Consider the following 21,921-nt stretch of genomic DNA (forward strand, 5'->3'; position numbering starts at 1 on the left):
TGCACAAAATGTGTTTTTTTTTTCAGTATGATAATAAGGAGGATTATTCTTGCAAATACACACATGCTTAATCATTCTTTGCAAAGCTCTCTCTTAAGTCTTTGATTTTTAACAATCATTCTCTTTTGAAACCCCTGCCTATCCTTATTTTTGTTAACATTTTCTTCTCCCGTTGTTTATTGCTTATTTGCCAATGACTTCACATGAGATCTAAGTATTTCTCTAATATCCTTCTCATGGTCTCCATGGAATTCTGTATCTTTTGCAAAGCTCAAAGTTTCATTTGGCAATAAATTTGCAATATATTGGCCTTCCAAACATCCAAGAATAGAAGCAGGCCAAGCCACAAAGAGAAGGCAAGCTGCAGTAGAATAGATTCTACTGTTAAAACAAGATGGGGATTAAAAGATGTTTGAGGGAAAACTAAATTTCTGTGTGGTTTCTTCATTCATGATTTTTTAAGACTCTCTATGTAACCTTATAGTGCAGCTCCTTGGAAGGCAAAATACACAGATTAAAAAAGGACCTTCGAGATAAGAAAAATGAGGTACAATTTAATTGACCTTTCAAGATACTTTAGAGAATTAAGAAGACAAAACTAGTTCTACATTTCTTATTTTAATCTGTCTTTACGAATCTTGCTTTGTGTAGATCATGCAGTCACAATTCCTATGAAATCATTTGTAAACCTGATAGTTCAAGTAGTTGAATATGTCCGTATTGCCCTCTAGATAGTATTAGGGCTACTTCTAGGCAAAGCTGTGATGTAAAATGAGAAGATACTTATTGTCCTCCAAATTTCTGTTAGGTAATTTTCTTAGGTGCTTTGGTACTTGCTGTCCTTCTTTTCTGTCCTGCTGATCTCATTTTTCTGATTATCTATGGTTGCATAAGAAACCACAACACAACTTGGTCGTTTCTAACAATAATGTATTATTATCTCTCATGATTCTGTGAGTTTATTGGATCTAACTGGGTGGTTCTCACTTGCAGCCGTATATGTAGTTTTAGGCAGATGTCAGCTAAGGTTGTAATCATCTCAAGTATATTCTAGCTGGACATCCAGGTTAGGTGTGGCAATGATTAGATACATAAGGGTAATTGATAAAATAAATGATATTAAGGATAGTAAGAGCCTAGTTTCTCAGTGTCGGACTAAGGAGTTACAAATAGGGAAGGGGCAAAAACTAGAATGAACTCTATGTTGTTGCATTTAAAGTGGAGATATTAATGTGAACTCTTCATATTCTAGATAGATAAACTACATATGGATGTAAGTATAAATCTATATGTAAACATATATCTCTACCCCCACACCTAAATAAATATGCATATGTAAAAATAATAAAATATATTTGTGTGTGTATATGTAACATATATAAATATATTTCCTACCTTTTTCCACTGAGCAGCTTGGAACCAGCAACCTCCAATAGTAATGAGAACACCTAGCACCCAGATCTTAGTTTCTAAATATCACTGTCCACTTAAGGAAAGTAGAACTCCTTGGACAAGTAACTCAATCTATTACTGGGCAGGAATATTGCAATGTGAACCTGGACAATCATGTGTCAGAAAGAAAGAAATTCTCAAAAAATGATGGAGAAATGTCCAAAGGACAAAAAAGTGCCTTCAAAGGAGACCCAGTGACTAAGTCTTGGACAAGTTTAACATTAAAGTAAATAATGAGGATATTGGACTGCAACTTATTAAATAAAACAAGAATCTATCAATCCACACTGATTTAAATAAATGAATAAATTGAAGATTTAATGAAAAATGAGATATTTACCCAGCCTCAAATACTTGCTCCAATAAAATACTTAATTATAAAGGAGGAAAAAGTAACTTTATGATAAGAAGCCTGCAAGATACCACCAAAAACAAGTGATCAAAGTTAACATCATCAGTAACGGAACAAACCCATGTGTCACCTAACAGGATGAAAGAGAATAATGCAGAGTCGCTTTTGTGGTATGTCTGCTCAAGTTGAAAACCTAAATTTAATCATGGGGAAACGTGAGAAAATCCAACTGAAAGAATTCTGGAAAATAATGTCTATAATCTTCAAAAATGTCATGGTTGTGAAAGTCTCAGAAAGACCACAGAACTATTCCAGACTGAAGTTGTTTAAAGGATTATGACAGCTAAATAGCATGCATGATTCCGGACTGGATCCTTTTCTTACAGAGAACATCATTGAGACCATTTGAAAAACTTGAATGGAATCCAAGGATTATATGGTAGTAATGTATCAATATAAATTTCCTGGGTAGTTGTCTTAGGCTTATATAAGAGAATATCTTCATTCTATAGTAAAGTGTGCAGGGATGATGGAGCATCGTGTTAGCCTCTCACGCTCAAATCGCCCAGGAAAATGCTATTTGGATGATTCTTAACATTTTTTAAGTTTGAGATTGTTTGAGATAAAAACATTTTTAAAAAGTTACAACTGGGGAGCCTGGGTGGCTCAGTCGGTTAAGCGGCCGACTTCGGCTCAAGTCATGATCTGGCAGTTTGTGAGTTCGAGCCCCGTGTCGGCTGTGTGCTGACAGCTCAGAGCCTGGAGCCTGCTTCCGATTCTGTGTCTCCCTCTCTCTCTGACCCTCCCCCGTTCATGCTCTGTGTCTCTCTGTCTCAAAAATAAATAAACGTTAAAAAAAATTAAAAAAAAAAGTTACAACTGCAGAATCATTCAGCAACACTCAGTGTTAACAAGATAAGAGTAAAAGTTATGATTTGTAATTAGCTATGCAGCATCAGGAAGCTATCTCAGCACAAACCACAGAAGTGTTATGAAAAGGATATCACGGACCCAAACCTGGAAAGCTCACTCTGATAGGATCATTCTGTTATCAGTACTGGTACAGGTGGTCCCCAGCAGGCCACTAATCCTAAGTGTGAAGGAATTAGAAATTCATATCAGATACTACCATATAGATTTTAGAGTTTATTGTAAATTCTATGTTGTTCTCCTAAAATATGGGGTGCAGTGATTCTAAACCATATTATTTTCTAAAAAATCCTAAGCCTTCCATGAAACCCCTAGGTGCACATATTACCAGAATACGTGCAAATATATATTTCAATATAAATTCCTGGACTAGAAGGTCATATATAAGCCCCAAGTGGACAAAATTAAGAAAGTGTTTTCCCATACAGAATTCTGTCTTGCACATTAATCCTTTCTAAACTTGCTACCTATGATATTATACTCAAAAATACGTGGCTAAATTGAATGGTCTATACATATTTATGTAATCAAATTCCCAAATTAAGTCTACAAAACTTGATTATAAATGAAGATCTAATATAAACATTCTTTGGATTTTAGCACAGGAGTGATGCCTTGATGTACACTTAAGGATAAGAGGAAGGTAATTAATAATAAATCACTCTAACTTCAAGGGTCATAAATCTATTTGCACTTTAAAATCCCCATTCTTCTAAACTACAGCTTAATGTTTCTTTGGAAAGTGATGAAATTCACACAGAATCAAAGGATTAAGTTTCTTTGACTCACTTTGCTCTCTTGGAGAATGGGAGTTATCAGTTTTAATTGAAGGAAGACTAATTGAGGGATTAATTCCCATTTGTTTAATCCTTTGAAGATTGTTACCCAAATACAATATTATTAATATTTATTCATCACTCTCAAAAGCCAAGCCCATCACAAATATAAACTCCCTATAATCAACCTTTCATTTACAAGTGGGATGAGACTAATTCTATTAACAAAAATTGAAATAAAATGTAAGATTCCAATAATCCCTCCAAAGGTTGCAGCAGTTAAGATCAATGATTATGACAAATATATTATGCTCCAGTCCTTAGTAAATTGTTTTATCTAGAGACATTATAGCATACAGAATATACAGAACACAGAATATATAGAATACAGAATATACCAAAATCTATGAGACTTGTTGCATCCTTATTTTACAATTATATAATATTGTTTTCCTTAACTATTCCATAAATATAGATTGGTGCTTACTCTGAACACAGCTTCTTGAATCTTCCAAAGCTTATATCAATTAATGGAATCTTTCTTTTAAATTGAATTTTTGCTTTCATTTAATTTTGCTAAAATTTTTTGGAGACATTGAGGGAAACTATACGCATATATGCTGGAACTTCCAAAAATAATCTCTAAGTTTTGCATTTAGATAGCATTTTTCTTGGTTTACCATGACAATAAATAAGATTCCAAATTGAATAATGGACCCTGATGTGCTCTTGTAACAGTACTAAAGGAATTTATCAAAGAAGAAGGCCAATATTACTTAAAGCACCATGCGATACTTCTTATTTTATTTTAGATGTTCATAGGACTCTGTAAACTAAATGACAATTTATTTTATCTAAGACCAAAGTGAATTCTTGGCTCCTTTAAGTGGAATTTCATATGATATCTGAATATATCTGCTGTCTAACAAACCAGTCATACAAATGTTTATTGAATGCCTTTCGTAATCTCAACTCACTGATAGATGTTGCACAGAATAGAAGAGAATTTTAAGCACACCATTGCATTCCAAAAATGATTCAAAACGCCATTTTACAGAGAAATAAAAAAGAAATAAGTTAGTATGAATTAAAAATAAATGTAAAAAACTATTAAAAAGGATAGGCACACAAGGACACAAAATGTTTTATAACCAAGTGCAAAAATGTAAACTTCCTTCCCAACCTCATTCCATGCATTCATTCTCTGATTGAAATCATTCTCTGATACACTCAATCCAGTCATACAACCTCATTATAGATTTGTCAACTACCAGTTATTTGAACTTGGTCTTCTCTTTGCTATGTTCCTCCAGCTTAGAATCCTGACCCTCTCAACTACAACAGTATTCTGTGTTTATTCTATTTGTTCTCCTCCTCTACTGTCTTCAAAGCACTTATCACTTTGGGAAATTATTTACCTCCAGGTTGGGCATTGCAGGGATCAAAGCAGGGAAAGTCAGAGGCAAAGAAACCTGAGAGATTATAGAAGTTGACCAATATGGCTGGACTATAGGCCAAATTCTAGTTTAGTCTCTTCTTGCTTGGTTTTACTCTTAAGTTCATTTTCATGTAAACACAGGCATTTATTCAAGGTTGTCATTTTCTAAGTTACTTCTAAGTTTAATACAAAAAATCATAAACCTATAACTGACTTGATGTATCCTTCATCAGAAACATTAAATATTCTTCATTAGATGAAGCAATAAATGTCTTTTTAAATATCAGATCCAAACAGTCAATAAACAGGCAATTTTTAAACAAACAACGTAGGTAACTCCTTTTGGTTTAGGCCATAGCAAATAGAAATTGAAAATCGTAATGAAAGAAACTATTATGTCGGTGCCAATTTTCAGTAAAAGAAGTGTTAGCTACATTATTTTATGTAATTATATCAATGATTTCTTAGTATTACATTAACTTCATTTTATAGAAAAGGAAACTGATATGTTAAGGCACTAAGAAGAAAGCTGGGGCATCTGACACAGAGCCTACCTGCCTTCCATTGATCTCCTCAAAGAAGACAAAGCATATACATGATGCTATTATATCAGAAAGTAAGAGAGCTGATGGCACAAAGTCCAAATGGCTTGCCAAGAAATAAGACCTCATGGAAAGGTTGAAATTGTCACTGAGCTTTGAAACTGTAGCTTGTTCAGAGAACATTTGGATGGAGAAAACAACATGAATACAAATGTGGAGGAAAGAATCATCTTGTCGTATGATGGAAAAATGTGTAAAGGGTAGTATCAGAGAAAAATTGGGTGTTGAGCTGGATAGAGAATTGAACTGGATCAGTGAGATATAGCAAGATAGAAAAATGGGACATCAAGAAAGCCTCCAAGATGTATAATTAGAAAATCAAGTGTCTAGTCAAGCCATCCACTAGGAGTAGGAATACGGAAGGAAGAATGCAAGGGAAGGAGGGCTGATGAGGAAAGACACAATGAATTTAGTGTTCAATATGCAGTATTCACATGCAGTTATTCTTCATATGGAGTTGTCCAGTTGACAGCTGGTGATGGTAAAACATAGCAAAACAGGGAGACAAGAAGTTCCTGGGGTAATCCATTACCAAAGAGAATGCAGACATTTATCAGGGAAGGCTGGAAAAATATAGCCACATCTTCAGAAAAGGAACATTTAGAAAAAGAAATGTTTTATATATATGTTCTAGTATATATTCAAGTAGAGAAGACGTATAAATTCAAGTATAGAAGGTCAAGAAAAGACTGTGGAGCTGGTTAAAACAGAAATAAGGTGCAATGTGTAAAAATATGATGTTCAGGTTTTCTCCATCCATCTTGTATAGAAGAAACAAAAGGGAAAGATTTTAAATTTTGCTCTCGGTAGTATTTACAATAGTAATGACTACCCATGACACAGAAGCTCTTTTGTATGTAAGGTGCCAGGGATGACTGGTCAAGCCTACAGTATTCCAGGTGTAGAAACGGGTCTTTGCCATGTACTCTTGACTTTAATCCTCTCAAAAACTCATGAGATGGTTATGATTATCATCAGGTTGGAGAGGCAGGAATTGAGGCCATACTACTTGTCCACTGGATGGGAGAACCAGTGTTCAACTTCAGATTTGCCTGACCCTAGAACATGCACTCTTACCTACTATATCATAAACTTCACTAAATTCATGGGCTATAGTACAAAACAGTATGCTGGAGTACAAAACGGTAATTAAATGGGTTCCCAATTATAGTTCACATTTCACTACAGTGCAACAAAGATAAGCTCCTCTCCATTGTTCAGTAACAGCGAATTAAAGACATTTAGCATATATTAGAGTAATTGAATACCCCCCAATTCCATTTTCTTTTTTTCTTTCCAAATCTTTTAAAGTGACTGTAGTGTGCAAGACTACACGTCTTGTCTTCCAATTCTTTTCATAAGCAAGCAGAAGTGAGATGTAAATTGCAAACAAACAAATAAGAAATAAGGGAGTTTCTTCTTCTCTGGTTTTCCTCAGTCTCTGGGCAAATTTCATTCAAATATTTTATGGTACAGTCATTCCTTTCCTAGCTTTCAGATGGTGAGCATTTTAGTCATTATTTTACAAGGCCAACACGTTTGTTGACTGAAGCAGTCATAGAGAGGCCAAGAGCAATAATTCTTATCATTTTATTCTGAGGGAGTGAATCTATTTTATACCATCTTTGGCTACAATGTAAATCTCAGAGAGAATCAGAAGCTAGTCTGTGTTTAAATGAATTAACTTCATACTGAAGTAACCATGATAGTTTGGGCCATAAATTAAGCTGATTTAAAAGAATTCAGCCAGAACATTCCAAAAATGGTTACGGAGCCAAGAGACTGAGATCTTTTACTTTTAAAGGAAGTGGTTCTTAAAAACATTAGCTAATAAACTTCATAGTTTTTGTTATTGGCATAACATTATTGGTGTAGTGTAATTTAGAGCCCCAGCAATGAAAGAAAGCTATACGACCATTATGAGCACACTGTAGTTATCTTTCTTACTAAAAGCATATTAAAAACCTTTTTTCCCTCAGTTTTTGTCAGAAGAACTGAATATATTTTCTCCTGAAATAATGAAATATAGGGAAAGAATACTTTTATATTAGAAAAAAACTAGAATAATAGCACACATATTTCTTTTTTATTTTAGGTGTTTTAGCAAAGAGCTGTCTCTTATAATTGAGATTGAATTATTCAGGTCTATTAATGAAAATGTTTTTATTAGCTCTCACTAGGTTATACAAGTATAGGTAAAGATATGCATTCCTGAACCTCTTCCTATGTGCTTTTTTTTCCTACGTGCTTTACATATATTACTACATTTTCTTAATATGGATCCTAGGGAATAGATATTTCTGCTATTCTTACTTGATAAAGAAACAGGTTCAGAGGGGTCATCATTTACCCCTGTGAGTGGTCAATCAGTTTGTGAGGGGCCCAGCAAGAATTCAAACCTAGGTAAGCACTTCTTGGCAAAATTATTATGCTTACTATATTATTTTATTTAAAAAAATTAACTTTATTGAAGTATAGCTTACATATAATAAACTATATACACTTTAAGTGTACAATTCAATGAGTTTTGACAAATGGGTGCACCATTATGGGAAAGATACAGAACATTTCCACCATCCCCACAAGTTCCATTCGGTACCAATATGCCACCTCTTCTTCTTCCCTTCTTCTTCCATTCATAGGCTTTCTATAACTAGATATAATTTTTTTTTATTTTATTACATGCATGTTCTGTTTAATAAGACAATATTACCACAAAATGCCAAATCCACATTTCTTCGTCTTCTGCAGTAACTTGAAACAATACGGTACTTCTGTTAATATCAGATAATATTACCAAATCTAACACCTTACCAGATAATACAGCAGTTAGTTTAGGGACCAAAGGATCAATGGCAATAAGGGGGGGGGGAGGAAAAGTGCATATAAATTTGTTTTGTAAAGTCAACTAAATGAAAAATTAATCCCAGAAAGTGTTAATAAATTTAATATGGTCTTATGTGCACCAAAGTAATAATACCTGCCTTAGAAGGGTGATCACTAGGTCCAGATAATCTGGACTGCAGAGTCATGGGATCATAAGTCTCCTGTTTTCCAGACATGATACTTTCAGCCTCCTCTATTCTCCTCCTTGTCTATCAGCTTCTCTGCTACCTTCCTCCTGGGGGACCTAAGACTCTCCACACACCTTTCATCTTAGGTCATGAACTGCTTGTTCTGACCAGTGATACAGCCACCAAGTAAGAGAACCAAATTGCTATAAAGCTTGGCAAACCAGTGTGAAATGTTTTAGTCCTTTATTATACAATTGTTGTGGTTTAATTAAGAGAAACAAATAATGATTCATAAATGGATGAAGCACTTTGTTAAATAGAAAAACAATAACAACATTCAGATATTTAAAGCAAATGTAATTTTGTTTTCTATGACTGATCTGATTTTCCTTTGAGATCTTCATCTCTTTGGTAAATGAGAAAACAAAACACTTTTTTCAATTCCTGAACTATAATATCTCATTTCTTCCCTATTGAACTATCTCTTCTGGTTGATTCTGTCTTTCTCAGTTAAGGCTTCTGGATGCCCTCTCTTCCCTCATGCTTTTTGGAGACAAATAAATGAACTTTCTAAGGTTGGCAGAGGTTACAAAGAAGGATGTTCAAAAGCACAATGTTTTCAGGAAAATATCTCTTAGCCATAGATGTTCTTTTATCCTCTCATCAGGTTTTGTCATCTCTCTCCACAATCTGACAGAGCTTATAGCTTGGGCTCCCTACTTCCCCTTCTTTTCTCCATCACATCTTGCTTCTTCTGAAGGGCTTAGCCTCAAAACAGAATCCATTCCACACACCCGGGAAGGAGCAAAAGATCTAGTCAGACCTCTGGCTCCAGATCCCTCTGTGGAAGCTATAGAGATTTGGAAATTCCCTTTATATTGCAGCAATACTAAAATTTTAAGGCTGTTGTCTTGCTAAGAATAAAAAATACAATTTGCAATGCAAAACTTAGTACTGATGTTCTCTCACTCTTTTCTTGTTTTATTCTCTGATGTAGTAATGCTAATCTTCCTCAAGGCAGAGTAAAGCAATATAAAGGATAATATATTAAAAAGAAACATCATATGAATAGACGTATCAAAATATATTACCATCATTTCATTTATAAATACTGTGGAGAAAAGAAAAAGAAAATATTACATCTTTCCTTAATATTGTTCTGAGTGTCCCTTTCTAACAGGGTCAAAACTTGACAGCCAGGCATTTGAATTTTCCACAAATTTATTCATCTCATCTTGAACTATTCTTGAGACACATGTTAAACACATGTTCCAAACACAAGAGATTAATCATTGTTTCTCTAAACAACGTTTACTTTTCTGTCTCCATATCTTTGCTCAAGCCTTTATCACTACCTAGAAGGTCCTTCCTTTTTCATTCATTTGGGCCAACTCAGATCTCATCTCTACCATGAAGTCAGGCAATATTGAAAACTCTCTGTCTAGGACTCTTGCATGTCTCTATTATATATTGTATCTCCATTATAACAGCTTCTTTTCCTTTTATGAATTAGAGATACTTCTTAAAGGATCTGTCTCTCACACTAAAGTGCATGGCTGCAGGGCAGGAACTGTGAACAATTCACCCGTTTCACCCACAATACCCAGCAAGGTGCCTTATATGTATTACATGATATGCGGCTACAGTTATACATATCTGTGATGTTGGGTGTATGCAAATGAAAGGGAGAAAAATGTCTTCTTCTTAGTTATTCCTTGTAAAATTCAAAAGAAGTATGCCTGGCCTTTTGGAACTAAAAGGAACCTAATATAATAGAAGTCTCACCCACAGTCTATATAATACAGAGGACTTCACAAATGACAGAGAATTTCTTCAAAAAGAAAAATACTTTTCTATCAACTAACATATTAAGAGAGTCTACTTAGAAAATTTGCTTTAAAATCTCTATGACTTTTGCAAATAGTAATGCATTTTCTTATGCCACTTGGAAAACTACATGAAATTAGGTATTCAGATCTTGATATCCAAATATTGAAATAACATAGATTATTTATTGTAACTTCAGAAGAGTAATTACAGTAATTAAAAGGTCAAGGATAGTAATTCAAAGGAAATCAAAAGTAAAATCTTAACACAGACTAATTTAATCTAAAGAGTATAGCTTAAAGTATATTAACATTCTTAAAGAGTGGGAAGGCAAGATGAGATACTGTTTTTAGAATATAACTAGGAATAACTTAAGTAGCCAAAACTGGTATGATGGATTAGTTAGGTAGAAAGTAATGGCAACAAATTTTTGTTGGTTGGATAGGATAAAGGTCGAAAGCATATTCTGAACAGACCACATCATCTTTGAGACATACCCCGACATTTATGTTGACATAGTGATAGCCAGAATGACCGAATGGACCCAATGCCCCCCAACCTTCACAGGGCCATGGGTAAAACATACGGAAAGTGAAACAAGAATTGTAAGAAATTTTAAAGAGAAATTAAAAATAGCTCGGTAGTCACACAAGTGTTAAGAACCAATCTTAAATAAATAGCAAACACAATCTCATTACACAAGAAAGGATGTAATACATATTTGTTGTAATACATATTTACCAAAGTTGTAATACATATTTACCATATTGCCCAGGAGCATAGTCCTTATCCATTACTTTACGCCATCTCTCCAAAGCAGCGTATGGAAAATTGTTCTGAGTCAGACCATTTAGTGAGAAATGCTCTCTGACAGCAGTGCCAAGGAACATTTTCTGGATGGATATAATCAGTCACAAAATCCTCTATTCCTACTCTCATGCTTCATCCCGTCACTAAATATTATCTGTACTTCTATTATTTGCAAGACTTCATTCTAATTTCCATTTTCCAGACGGTTGAGTCATAGCACCTGTTCTTAAGAAATCACAATCTGGGGCACCTGGGTGGCTCAGTCAGTTAGGCATCCAACTCTTGATTTTGGCTCAGGTCATGGTCTCACAGTTTGTGAGATGGAGTCCCATATTGCGCTTAGCGCTGACAGCACAAAGCCTGCTTGGGATGCTCTCTCCCTCTCTCTCTGACCCTCCCTCCACTCTCAAAATAATTTTGAATAAAGAGAAAAAGAAAACACAATCTACTCTGGGACAAAGAGATACCTCTACTCTAGGAGAATAAATAAATGCCACCAGAATTTCTTTCAGCGTTTCATAGAAAAGAGATTATCAAATATTCCAGCTCAGTGCTCTGTGCACAATCAATATTGGTCAAATAGATAAATGAATAGATGAATTCATAAATCCAGAAATTTAGCTAAGTTCCATCTAAATACATTAGAGATTTTCAGCCTATATCACATCTGAAGCATAAATTAGCTCTATATTACATACATATATGTACATAAAAATAGTGCCTTGCAAGCTTCTATGAGTAACACTGCTTCTTATGATGCTTGGCCTATCACTAAATGTCTGCAACACATGCCATTTTGTGCAGTTTGATAACATGCCTCCTTAGATTTAATTATTTAAGACTTTTTTTTTTAATTTTTCAATGTTTATTTTTGAGAGACACAGAGAGACAGAGCGTGAGTAGGGAAGGGCAGAGAGAGAGGGAGACACAGAATTCAAAGCAGGCTCCAGGCTCCGAGCTGTCAGAACAGAGCCTGATGCAGGACTCAAACCCACGCACCGTGAGATCATGACCTGAGCCAAAGTCGGACTCCCAACCGACGGAGCCACCTGGGCGCCCCTAATTATTTAAGACTTTAAATGTAATAGTTTCCTCTTTTTTTTCTTCGATGATTCTATCTCCGGCTGCCCTTCTATCCTTCTGGCTTCAAGTTTTCCATCTCCTTTGTGGCCTTCTCCTCTTGTATCTGTGCCTTTGTTCTTGCCAGGGTTCTGTCCTTGGCTTTCTATTTTCTCCATTGTACATTTTTCTCTAAGTGATAGCATCTGGCCCCATGGTTTCAGCGACACTCTTGTCCACTTACCATTCCCACATCTAGTTTCCCAGGTCAGATATATGTCCTAAGCTGAGACCCATACATCTACCTGAGTACTGGAAGGCTCTATCTGAATGGCACGACGCATAGACACCTGACACTGAACAAATCCTATAAATGCTAGTGCCTAAATATTTCTGGATTCCATAACCTACATATTCTGCTCACTGCTACTCCTTTGCTCGAGTCCTTTATTATTTCTCAAATGGATCTGTTCAATATCACTTATCTGATTATTCTATCTCATGCTTACTTTCTCACCAATGCACTGGGATCCATTCTCCACACCACTGAGATCGATCTTTAGAAAACTAATCTGATTTCTTTACTTCCCAACTGAAAAGAGTTCAATAATAACTCATAACTGAAAAGATAATTAGCTTGGTGTCTGCTGGCACTTAGGATCTATCCACTAACTACCTTTCTGCCTTCACCTTTGATCATACTTGTTGTTCTCTATAAAACAATTGTTAGTGACCTTGCCAGTTTCCAGAATGTCCTCTTTTGTTTCTATATCAGTACAAGTGTTTCTTTTTCCACCCTTTCTCTATCCTTCATCTGATTAATGTAAATACTCATCTCTGAGTTTTCTCTTAGGATACCTCCTTCAGAAAGCCCTCCTTAACCATTGCAGCTTTCTATATACTGCACCAAATGCAGCAGACAGAATGTCATCTGTGATTAATCCTTGTTGTAGGTATGAATGTTTATCTAACATCAATTTAAGGCCTTGAAGGCCTTTTCTTGCTACTGAAAAAACTGACTGCAAAGATGATATAGGTTAAAATGACTGTAGCCATATTTGTTAGTGGTTACTGATCTAGGGGCGCCTGGGTGGCTCAGTCGGTTGGTTGAGCATCCGACTCAGCTCAGGTCATGATCTCATGGTTCATGAGTTTGAGCCCCACATCGGACTAGCTGCTGTCATCACAGAGCTGGCTTGGGATCCTCTGTCCTCGTCTCTCTCTGCCCCTCCTCTACTCACGCTCTCTCTCTCAAAATAAATAAACTTAAAAAAAAGAGTTCCTGATATAAAGTTTCAACCCTACCTCTCTTAACTACCAATTTGGTGATCTTAAGTAAGTGTTTTCTTTTTTGTTTTGTTTTGTTTTGTTTAAACCTCTAAGCTTCTTCCCCTCTAGAGTGGATATAGTTCACTACTTCATTGGCTTTTTATCATATGAAATGAAATATTAAATGTGAATCACTGACTGAATTGCATGGAATTCAATAATTACATATATGCCACGGTAACTAATGAAATTTAATTTCACAGTGCTTTGTGTTAACATGAACCTCCATAGCTCATTTCTGACCTCAGGTATTTTCTTCTACTGACGATGTATACGAATTCATCTGTATACAAGTTGCTGTTGCTAGTTCAGTAATCCCTCCCCTCCCAGTAGCCTGTCCTCTCTAACTATTCATCTTCTCTATGTCCCCTGACCAAGCTTTGAAGCAGGTCATCTCATTTATTGATCAAATCATCTCAAAAGGTGGAATTTTGTCAAAGATTCAAGAAAAAAAAAAACACAGTCACTTAAAATTGAATGTCAGATAGCACTCCTAAATTTCCTCAACCATTACTCTTGAGTTGGAGTTTCAAAAGTAGAATCACACTAAAGAATGCACCTTGTCTTTTCCCCAGAAGGAGAGGGGAGAGGATATGTGAAATGGCAGCTGTAGCAGCTTTGACTTCCATAAAGGTCAAAAGATACAATGTAAGTAAAAGTACCATTTATCAATGTGTTATTTACACGTGATTTGTGTCTTTCCTATAAAATCAATAGTAGAGTTGCATTATCACTCACTTAATTTCTTTTTGAGTTGCATTATCACTCACTTAATTTCTTTTTTTACATGTATTTATTTTTGAGAGACAGAGAGAGACAGAGCATGAGCAGGAGAGGGGCAGACACAGAACCCAAAGCAGACTCCAGGCTCTGAGCTGTCAGCACAGAGCCCAACGCGGGGCTTGAACTCACGAACCAAGAGATCATGACCTGAGCTGAAGTCGGATGCTTAACCAACTGAGCCACCCAGGCACCCTGCATTATCACTCACTTAAAGACAAAATGTAATTACTTTTTATCCAATCCCACTAGTCTTTCTTTTCTTTTTCTTCTTCCTCATCTTCTTCTTCTCTTCCTTTTCTTTCCAAAACAGTTCAATCTTAAAGCCACTCAATGTAGGTGATGAAGGTAAATATTTGCACAGGTTTCAGGGGTAGGAAAGAAAGGGAGTCCCCTGAAAAGTAGTGTTCTAAGTCCAAGCAGGGTAAGGAGGGCATTCTTCCCCAACAACAGCCAAGCATAAAGTATCACAACCCGGGAATGTAAAACAGGATTTCACATAGGGAAGAGTCTGGCACAAGAGGCCTAACAAGGTAAGAAGGGTATTTATGCAGAAGGAAGGTGGCAATGGTGATGGCATAAAGGGAGGTTGATCAAATAAGTAATATATTTAAGATAAGAGGATCCTGCTTCCGCATTGCCACAGAAGTCAGTTCAAATATAGAAAGAAAAAACATTAGAATTAACCTTGTTTTGGAATTGGTGGCATCAGTGTGAAATAGTAGTCTTCAATAGGTAGATAAAAATGGAGAAATATGGATGTAAATATATGTATCATATGTATACGTGTATATTATGTGTGCATATGTGTGTTCAAATGCATGCATATATATACTCTATCTTGTCCACTAAGTGGTATGGGACTAGTGATACTCTTAATAGTCATGAATGTCCATGACTCCCACTCAGATCTTGGCTTCTAAATACCATTCACCACAGATAGGAAATAGGGCTTGTTGGAGGAAAGGCCAATTTTAGGTCTTAAGGCAATACAAGATGAACACAGAATATCCTTTTGTGCCAGAAACTAAAGAATTGCTCAAAAAACAAATGATGGAAACATGTCAAAAAAACAAAGTAGTAACGTTGAAGGATATTTATTACCCAACTGAGGAAAAATTGTGCTTTTGGCATAAAAATGGATGTAGAAGTCAATGGAACAGATAAAGAGCCCAGAAATGGATGCAAACATACATGGTTGATTGTTTTTCACCAATGATGCAAGAAAATTCAGTGTGGAAAGTATAACCTCTTCAGTCAAGATGCTATATATATATATAAACTCAACTCTTACTTTAAATCTTCACATCATATTTTTAACAATCATAATGGACCATATACTTACGTGTAGGAGCAAAACCTACCAAATTTCTAGAAGAAAACATAGAGTAAACTCTGAGTGAACTTCAGTTTAGTGAAGGTTTTATTAAATACAAAGCAAAGCAGAGTAGTAATCATTTAAAGTTTTTGAAAACTTTGGACTTTAGAAGCAATTTCCTTCAAAATTAGGGACAGAACTTGAGTCTAGAATATATACAGCATTCTTACAACTTAATAAGAATAAAACATCCCAAATGGAAAAAAAAATGTGAACAGATGCTTCACCAGTGAAGATATATGGATGGTAAATGAGTACATGCAAAGATGCTCAACATGATTAGTCATTAAGGAGATGCAAATCAAAACCACAAAAAGATAATACTACACACTCACTACAATGTCTAAAACTTTAAATACTGGTCATACTTAAGTATCAGTGAGGTGGTGAAGCAATCATAACTCTTACACACTTCTGGTGGGAATGCAAAATGGTATAGTTTTTTGGAAATGGGTAGCACATTTTTAAAAGTCAATAGGGCCAAGCCATTTCACTCCTAGGTATTTACCCAAGAAAAATGAAAGCATATGTTCATACAAAGATGTGTACACAAATTTTCACAGCAGCTTCTTTGTAATAGCCTAAAACTGGAAACAACCCAAATATTCCCTAGAAGGTGAGTAGATAAACAAATTGTGGTATAAGTATATAATAGAGTACAGCTCAACAATAAAAAAAAGAGAAATACCAAAATATCTACTTAAGTTTTTTCATTGGTATCATGCCTTCAACTATAGGCATTTAGTACCCCCTGCCCAAAATAATGAATTACAGAGGCAGTTAAATCTCAAAATCATCATGGTGAGTGAAAGAAGACAGGCAAAAAATAAAAGAATACATAATGTATAATTCTATTCACATAAAATTCTAGAAAATATAAACATATCTTTCTATATCTAGTCTATAACATAATAGCCCGTCATCTACAAAAGTGCCATGAAAGGTAAAGAAAGACCAACAAACTGTTCCAGGAATGTGAAGAAGCATGGCAACTAAATGTGAACAGATGAAAGCATGTTTGCTACTAAGGCATCACTGGGACAATTGGGAAATTTGAGTGTGGGGTAAGGACCTTGTGGGAACCGCTGACAATACTTGAATGGAATCTGATTAGATGTAGTAATGTGTCAAAATCTATCTCTTGGTTCTGTTTGTATTGAAGTTACATTGAAGAATGTTCTGGTTTGTAGGAAATGCTAAAATATTAGGGGTGATGGAGGCACATATTTGGCCACCTGCTCTCAAATGCTTCAGGAAAAATGAAATTGTTCTTTGCACCATACTTTCAATTTTTCTATAAATTTCAATCGACAGATAGGTAGATAAATATAGATAGGCATAGATAAAAAGATTTAAATTATCAGAATGGGCAAAAATAATAAACAAACAATAATACTTTTTTCTATACAGCTATCTATTGAAATTTATAGAAAAATTACAGGACTTTTTTCAATAACTTCATCTCTTTCATCTTCCTTTCCCTAACAAAATGTCTCAAGATCTCCACCCTACCACCACCAAATGTATACACATTTCTCCCTGGAGGAACTCTGCCATCCTCCCCCAGCAAAGGTCTACAACAAGGTGGCCTCACGATTTAATCTGACACAGAGATGCATTATTGGTCTACAGAATCTGTGCTTGTTTGTTTTCCCCTATGCTTGTTTCATCATCGTATTTTAGAAGCAGACAGTTCACTTTCTAGTTTTACAGATCCAGAAATGAAGAGAGATTCTGCGCTAGGGTAGATCCCCAGAGTCTTATTTGTATCTGATTAGATGATGATATTTGGGATTAGGGGGTTGATGAGAGCTAGATGAGATTTTGAACTTGAGTTGATGCTGTCATACATGGAGTCTTTGGGGGATGTTGGGATGGAGTGGCTGTATTTCCCATGTGGGATGGATGTGAACCTTTGGGGCCAGAGAAGGGACTGGTAGGCTGCAAAATGTACCACACGCCCAGACCCCCTACCCTAGTTCAAAAAGGATATATTTACAGAAAAACTGTAGAAACTATGAATGTTACCTTTTTCAGAAAAAGGGCCTTTTCAACCGTGATTCAATTAAAGGTCTTGAGATAATCCTGAGTTACTGGGTGAGCCCAAATCCACTGATAAGTTTCCTTATCAGATAAAAGGCAGAGGGATATTTGAGGCAGACAAAAGAGGGCAAGATACAAAGAAAGGGTGTCATGTGAAGACAGAGTTGGAAACTGCAGTGATGTGGTCACAAGCCCAGAAAGCCAGGTCAGCCACCAAAAGCTGAAGAAACAAGTTGTCGCCTTGATTCCTCAGAGGTAGTATAGCCCTAGTGATTTCAGACTTCTGGCACCATGCTGGAGCCTGGATTTATAGGTGGGCAAAACTCACAAAGGCTCTCCCTCAAGGCATTTATACATTAGTGGGGGAGACATATGAGAAATATATCAGTCATCAAATAGTGATATGTGAATTGATGGGAAATAAAGCGGGAAGAAGAATATATAAATGCTGTTTGGGTTGATGCTATTTTTGCTTAAAACTCTTAATTATCCGCAATATCCATTTTCCTGAATGATACAAGGAAACATGGCTACCTGAGTAAAACTATATTCCTCAGCCTCCTTCGTAGCTAGGCCATCTGACAATGTCTTAACCAATGGAATGTGAAGAGAAGCAATGTGTACAGATTCTAAGATACATACTTAATAAAGGATACCTTTCTTTCCTTTCCCCTTCTTGGTGGAAATGTGAACCAGCCTGAACAGGGACTCTAGGGAATGGTAGAGCCTCCAGATGGAAGGAATCTATGTTCCTGAATATAGATGTTTGGAAGGGGAGGTGACTCCTTGTCTATTTCTGGAATGCTATGCAAGAGATAAGTGCAATTCATTTTTTTTAATCTCAATATTGGGTCTCTTTGTTTCGGCAGCTAAGCCTGTAACCTACCAAATAAATATTTTAATTTAGATGGTGAAGGCAGGCCTTTCTGAGCAGAGACCAAGCAGACTAAGGAACCAGAGGTTGTAGAGAGGCAGTATATTATGTTGAGAGTTGTATCTGCCACAGTTTGGGTGGCTTTAAAAGCAAATTTTGAGGTAAAGGTTTGGGTGCAGGTACTTGTTTTGAGAGGTGATCCCAGTAAGCACAGATGAAGGAGTGGAGAAAGAAAGGGGGAAAAAGAGATCAAAGAGATCAAACATGCCAATGAGCAGGTCACGCCTGAGAGCCTTGGGAGCGCCATACCATTCAAAACCCTCTGAGGAACTTTAAGGAACGTGTCTCAGAACCTTAAGGAGCATGTCTCCAAGAGATGAGGGACAAGGTATTTTACCCACCATACCCAACGCCCACAGAGAGTTTTCTCTGGAGGCATTAAAGACCTGGCACCTTTAAGCTTTACCCTGCAAACGCTGAGCAAGCCCCCAAACAATAATCAGAGAAAGCTCTCAGGCTGACAAGTAGACATACCAGGGGCCTGTGGTGGGAAGCTCTGAGCAGGTGGAAACTTACTACTTCCCCCACAGATGAATTCAGAAGTAAGCCAAGGGACCATGTGGCAGGACATTAACAGTCCGATAGCAAGGGGCACCTGGGTAGCTCAGTCAGGTAAGCATCCAACTCGATTTCTGCTCAGGTCATGATCTCAAGGTTCTTGAGTTTGAGCCCCACATCGGGCTCTGTGCTGACAAGATGGAGGCTGCTTGAAATTCTCTTTCTCCCTCTCTCTGCCCCTCCCCTGTTCATGCTTTCTCTATCTCTCAAATTAAATAAGTGAAACTTAAAAAAACAAAAACAAAAACTGTCTGATAGCCAAGGTTCAAATTCTGGCTCTTCCACGTACTAGCTGTGTCACCTAGAGTCAGTTGCTTAGCCTCTCTGTGTCTCAGTTTCCTCATCTGTAAAATGGAGATAATTATAGTACTCACCCACTTCAGAGGCTTGTTGTATTATATATTATCAGAGATATGATGCACAATAATTAGAATACTGCTCTTCATATGGTGAGAGTTATTTGTTAGTTTATTTTTGTCTGAGACAAGAAATAAATTTATTAATGTAAACCATATTTGGGGCGCCTGGGTGGCTCAGTCAGTTAAGCGTCTGACTTCGGCTCAGGTCATGATCTCACAGTTCGTGGATTCTAGCCCCGTGTCGGGCTCTGTACTGACAGCTCAGAGCCTGAAGCCTGCTTCAGATTCTGTGTCTCCCTCTCTCTCTGCCCCTACCCTGCTCTGGCTCTCTCTGTCTCAAAAATAAATAAACATTAAAGAAAAATTTAAACCATATTTATTACTGAATCTTCAGTGTTTGTCACGAGCTGAACAATAGTAGTAGGTATTATATAAATGTTTATTTAATGAGTAGGCAAAAAAAATTTTTTTGACTGCTGCTAGATTTTTGGATGTATGTAGGTATGTATCAGAGGGAGACCCAGACTGGTCACTTCTCACCCATATCCTCTAAGGACTATCCAGAAGACTTATATAATATCACCCTAAGATGAAGTTTACTGTGGGGCCAGTGATTAACCTTGCTTCATGAAGGATCTGAAGTATAATTTAATAGAGTTTCACAAGCCTCTTTTCTTGGGTAACTTCCACATTCTCTTGGGTAATTTTCACATTTCATGGGAGGCTCAGTTCTAAATAAAACTAATGAAGTTTCTTGGCAAAATAGAAGAAAATCACGGTCCTGGCCGCTGGTTTTTTAAAGAAACCCTACATGCCAACAGTTGTGCCAGTGGTTAAGAATGGTGCCACTTGAAACCAAGCTAAACTTGAAAGGTTCCAGAAGATTTCCCCAAGAAACGAAAAGCTGAAGAAAGGCCAGGGAGCTTTTGTTACACCTATGGAACAGAGCACAGAATCCAGATGTAAGTACTGAGAAAAGAAAAGATGATACTCTACACGGCCAGCAACTAGAGACACCAGTGGCCCATCGTGGAGGGTAGAGGACACCTAACGGAGATGCGGAAGAAAATGAACACGTATTGAATGTCTAATTAGGCCTCAAAACCTTGCACTTAAAAGTTACAGAAGCAGGGCGCCTGGGTGGCTCAGTTGATGAAGCATCCAACTTGGGCTCAGGTCACGATCTCGCAGTTGGTGAGTTTGAGCCCTGCATTGGGCTGTGTGCTGACAGCTCAGAGCCTGAAGCCTGCTTCAGATTCTGTGTCTCCTTCTCTCTCTACCCCTCCTCTTCAAAAATAAATAGAAAACATTTTTAAAAATTAAACAAATAAAGTAAAAGTTGTAGAAGTGTTTTCATCTAATCCTCATGATGCTGTCTTGAATAATATTATGCATTAAGTCATGTTAATCTATCTCACTCCCAAATCCATGCTCTTTGCAGGCAATTTTAAAGGAGGGAGGGTGTCATATGGTCCCTAAGTATGAGCTGTGAACTACACCCAGAATGCTATGAACAAACTACTGAAGAATTTGCAAAAGTGCATGAAAATGAGAAAAGCCTTATAACTCTATGGCTGCCAGATCTTGGTCATTTCATGAACTCAGAAGCAAGGCCAGAAACATCAGTGGGCTTCATCCCTCTACAAGTATCTTCATAGTGAGGGTAAAGCTTCAGAACATTCCACAAAACAGAGAAAATCATAATAATGTCTTACCAGATGTCCAGGTCAATTTCAGATTCCAGAAACGGCACGAGAGGTCCTGCGATGTGACACTATTAGAACTCAAGTTCTCCAGAAAGGTGAGGTGGTAAAAACTTTGAAGCCAGCATTAATTTCATGGGAAATAATGGTCGTGAGCATTTACTCCACTTTCGTTTGGTTCAGCTTTGCACTGAAAGTACTTCAACAAAGAATCCGTATGAGCCACAAAAGAAACAGATTTTGAATTTAGGTAGACTGCACCATATAGATAAGCATCTCGGTTTTGTTTTGTTCTGCTTTGCCTTTTGCCTTTTCGGTCAAAGGGTTTCAGTTTGTTTCCGTTTTTTGTTATCATGGTTTTTGGAGGCCGTGCTTGGATAGTTGTTTGTTTTGACTATTTTCCACCACTGGAAAATACAAATAGGTTAAGGAAGTGAGATCAAGGTTTAAAGCTCTGTTAAAATTTCTTCAGAGATGCTGGAGAAGAGAGAAGTGCCAGGGTTTGGAGCGTGCAACTGCATCCAATAACAATATCTCAATTGTCTCAGCAAGCACAAAGGAGCAAGGGGCAGTGCTT

At 36.7% G+C, this 21,921-nt stretch overlaps 1 long non-coding RNA gene across 6 annotated transcripts in view; it reads right to left on the reverse strand.

The window, feature by feature from the left end:
• Positions 1–21,576, reverse strand: part of LOC124526357 (uncharacterized) — a 102,336-nt gene extending 80,760 nt beyond the window's left edge. Inside the window, exons 1-2 of one of the 6 annotated variants that reach the window (XR_006965649.1) lie at positions 21,357–21,576; positions 2,822–2,894 (exon numbers count right to left, since the gene is read on the reverse strand). This is a non-coding gene — a long non-coding RNA (uncharacterized LOC124526357). Of the gene's footprint in view, positions 1–1,395; positions 1,680–2,821; positions 2,895–21,356 lie in introns of those variants that run through there. The other 5 variants (XR_006965645.1, XR_006965647.1, XR_006965650.1 and 2 more) reach the window with 5 other exon arrangements.
• Between the last annotated feature and the right edge of the window lie 345 nt (positions 21,577–21,921).

This window comes from Lynx rufus, unplaced genomic scaffold (genome assembly GCF_022079265.1).
Source record: "Lynx rufus isolate CCGP_SWC_20201006 ecotype Redwood Valley unplaced genomic scaffold, mLynRuf1.p SCAF_5, whole genome shotgun sequence".
Lineage (NCBI taxonomy): Eukaryota > Metazoa > Chordata > Mammalia > Carnivora > Felidae > Lynx > Lynx rufus.